General features: G+C 40.8%; 1 pseudogene; it reads right to left on the reverse strand.

Moving 5' to 3' along the window:
- Nucleotides 1–3,073: 3,073 nt before the first annotated feature.
- Nucleotides 3,074–3,939, reverse strand: LOC119522314 (annotated as a pseudogene).
- Nucleotides 3,940–4,278: the final 339 nt, after the last annotated feature.

Genomic DNA, 4,278 nt, shown 5'->3' on the forward strand with positions numbered 1-4,278 from the left:
TCATCAAGGCCCTCGGGTCCTCAGTTACCACTCCCCTTAACACGGCAGCCCGCCTCCTGCATTCCCTCCACTTGGTACTGTCAGTCTTTTTCGTTTTTGCCAATCAGAGACAGTAAAATTGGTATCTTCTCCCTGGAATTTCTATTCTCCTTTCTCAGATTACCAGGGAAGATCAGCCTTTTGAAGAAGTCGACCGTTTCTCCTTCTTTGGAGAATCATCTCTTTTCTCTCTTGCTCCAAACACCCCACCTCTCTTCCCCCAAGACTCTACAGCCCATTTTCCTCGGAATCCTATCCAGCATTTAAATGGGCGAGAATTGAAGGTCTGGGGGAGCGGATGGAAAGAAATCTAGGGGCGAGAGTGAGGGAATTTTTTCTAGTCCTCTTGAATAGTTTCCTGTTTTGTTTTATGTTTTGAACAATCAGCATATTTTAAAAAAATAAATGATATTTAAAAAAGCATGCCTCAGAGGCAATATTTAACACTTAATATTGAGGAGAAATTTAGTTAAGTCAATTTATAACTCTGGAAAATTTTTCAAATGGCTACAAATTAAATGACAGTATTCACAACATACTGATGTGTTAGAAATAAAAAAAAACACTTTAAAAATTGACTACCAAATTAATCTGTGGAAAGAAGCCCGATTTTTTTCTTCTTAGCAATTTTATGTAAGTAATCCACCACTTGCTCTTTTTCTAGCTAAACTAAAGTTATCATGGGTTAGATGTCTGACCTTTTCATTATGGGCTGCTGGATGGCTTCCACTCTGGTTTCAAATGGAGGCTTCAGACAGACCTCATCCGTCTGTAGGATCCAGGCCCTTGTTAATCAAATGAGTCCATAGAAAAGTCAGATTTCCAATGAGTAAATTTGGGGGGGGGGGGCTCAAAGAAAGTTCTTTTGGGAAATAGTTCTCATACATTCATGAAACACCCAAAAAGGAGAGAATTCACTGTATCTTACAATTTAATGTGAGGCTTAGCAGGTGGAATTTTCATTCATTCATAGCACTGTTAAAATATTCTGGTATCATTCACTCTGTTTCATTAAAAAAGAACTATCAACATGTGTAATTGTAGCAATCAGGAAGCACAGAGAATATCATTGCTGTAAGAAAATATTAATTTAAAGAGAATCTGATATCCCTGCAACCCACAATCCACTGGTACTTGGATGTGTGGGTGGTGCCTGGAATGGCACCAGCTGGAGATCCAGGGGAAGGAGGCAGAGAGGGTCTCTTGTCTAGGGTGGTCACAGCAGGATACCTTAGCCAATAATAGGGCCCACCAGGGGGAAGGGAGGGTTGGAAAAAGATAAATATTTTTGCTGGCTTAATGTTTTATAATTTATATTTAGGCAAGAAGAATTTATCCCAAAGTTGAGGGATATTTGTTTTTTATTATTTGAGGAAGAGGTTTTAATATAAATATAGCCAGAAAATTATAAAGATTTAATCAATAACTACAACAAAAATTTTCCATTCTTTGAGATGTTACATTTAGTGGGGAGCAACTCAAATCTTTTATTAAAAAATTATCATACAATAAATTGGCTTTTTTTGGTGTACAGTTCTATGAAGTTTGGCAAATGTATAGATTTGTATAACCACATCCCAAACAGGAAACAGCCTAATAATTACAAAAAGCTTCCTAGTGGACATCATTCACCCTTCCCTAAACAACCAGTGATCTATTTTCTGTTACTGTAATTTTGTCTTTTTAAGAATGTTACATAAATGAAATCATACCACAGTCTTCCTTCACTCAGCATAATGCCTTCAAGATCATCCAAGATGTTGCATATCTATGGATATGTCACAGTTTCTTCATCCATTCACCCGCTGAAGGACATTTGAGTTGTTCCCAGTTTTTAGAAATTTTGAAAAGAGCTGCTATAAACATTTGTATATAGATTTAGGCCCTTACTGCTTCACATTTGGACTATATGCATGCCCTTTTCTCTGGCATCCCTGCCTCTAGAGCTTCCTGATCCCTGCTCCAATTCACCTTAAAGATTATCATCAAATTTAACTTCACTCTTCTCTGCTTTCAATTTGTCATTCTCCTACTTGTAGGCTCTGGATGGCAAACCCACCACCCACAGAATAATTCTTATACCTCTCATCCTAACATTCAATGTTGATCAGAATCAAGCCCCAAGACACATGTTCCTAGCCTTGCCATCCACTTGGCCTCTGCCCCATTCAAATGGAACCCTCGCTCACTATGACTTAGATATGCTTTCTTCTCTTTCTGTGTCCTTGCGAGCCATTTTCTTCCTTCCAATTGCCCTCCTTTCCTCTGAGAACCTCGTCCTGTTCATTCTTAGAGGTCCAGCCCTCATCACCAAGCCTCGGAAGCCACCTCAGCTGGAAGTGATCGCTCCCTTCTTTAACACTGCTGTACAGAAGGCCGGCTCCCCTCATGTGACCTTTAGTACAGGTTGCCTTGTACTTCTCTGCTTTTTCGTGTGTGTGAATGGGGTGCAGTTTATTTCATTAGGAAGATGGTCAGATACCTAGTGGAAGTGGGGTAAGGAATGCAGGAAAGCCTCCTGTCTCCCAGAAATCTTAGCGGCACAGGAAGAGCTATTTGCCAGTTGGCTCAGAGCTGAAACTTTCTTCTTTCTGCACAAAAATTGGAGGAGAGCTTTCATTTTTCCCTCTTAATACCATTTTTATGGGGCGATTGGCAGAGGATATTGATCCCGATCTGGTTATGAGGTTGTCCATTTCATGACCAAGTGATATTTTCCTAAATATGCACTAGAAAAAGATCAACCAGTTTCACCAGTGCACACGTGGCAAAGGGCCCAATGATACAGGCCTTCACCTTCGTCTTTATTCCCGGGCAGTTTCACTGCTTCAATGTCTTGTAACACTCAGCTACCTTTGAAATTAAGTTAATCACAGAAGATTATAAATATAAGTAGGTTTTTTTTAAGATAATAGGATCATTTGTAAAGTAAAAACTATTTTCTTTAAAATAAAGAAATAAAACTGTGTGCACACTAATTTTAACATTGAGGACATAAATTCTGGGTAGTAAACACCCTAGGTCTCTGAGCTAATCAGTGTCCTGGTTTTGTGCCCCAAGAGGGCACTAGGGGTAGCTCTGAAGCCCAGAGTCTTCCAGGCGATGTGAAGGGGAGCAACGAGGCAGTATTTTGCCATTCAAGAGCATTCAGAAAGCTCTTATACAAGAAGACTAGGACATCCAGAATAGTGTTTTCTATATTCCCTTTATAAGTCACTTCAATAGTCTTGTGTTCTGAGGCTCGATATTCAAAACTCCTGTAGGAGAGCTTGAGTTTTGACCATTCCTCTCCATCACTCTTCCAGTACCCTCTGTATGGCTCAAAAACAACCCTCCCAGCATGGCAAAATCTGCTCCAGATCCAAAGCCTTTGGCTACATAGCCTGGACATGGGCAGCCTCCACCTAAGATAATTTGCCCCTTCAGAGTGTGAGCAGACTCAGCACCCTTGATCACTTTGTTCAACTGAGGGTAGCCCACCCATATCTTGGTGCGAGTGGTGCACACCTGGGATGATTTCCATTTAGATTGCATCCTTTCCAGAAAGAATAAACTCTTCTACCATCCTGCCTGATGCCACGTTCCCTGCCATAATGGTATGTTCTGTAAATTTGGCATGGATAATTTCACAAATTCCACAAACTATTCAGAATAGTCATTGGCCATATCCAGGAACATGAACTTAACCTGCAGCACAGCTTCTATACTGTTTCTAATCTTTTCCAGATAATACTGCCCACTGCCCAAACTCACAGCTAAATGCTGCACACATTGCAGTTGACTGTAGCAAAAAGTTTCCAGTTATTCAAGACATAATGTTTATGGAATTGCTGCAAACCTGAAGTGTTGAGTCATAACCACTGCCATTTCAAGTGTCCCCACAGTGTCAATGTTGGCCATTGTCCTAATTTGCCTGAGCTGCTATGACAAATACTACACAATCTGTTGGCTTGAGCAATGAACATTTATTGGCTCACGGTTTCAGAGGCTAGAAGTCCAACATCAAGATATTGTTGGGGACAATTAAGGTAGCATATATAATATTCACCTTCAGCGATACCGGTAACATGCAACATGGCCGCCAGGGCTGATGCAAGAACAGCTTAAGCTATAATTAGCCTTCTTCAAGGAAGTAACAGTAGTTCCCGCCTAAGCAGTAGCTAGTTCGCGCCTAAACAGTAGCCGCCCATTGGCCATCCACCCTAGCAACAGCAATCACCAATCCCAGACCGCTACCTG

This window comes from Choloepus didactylus, chromosome X, assembly GCF_015220235.1.
Source record: "Choloepus didactylus isolate mChoDid1 chromosome X, mChoDid1.pri, whole genome shotgun sequence".
In the NCBI taxonomy this organism is placed as follows: Eukaryota; Metazoa; Chordata; class Mammalia; order Pilosa; family Megalonychidae; genus Choloepus; species Choloepus didactylus.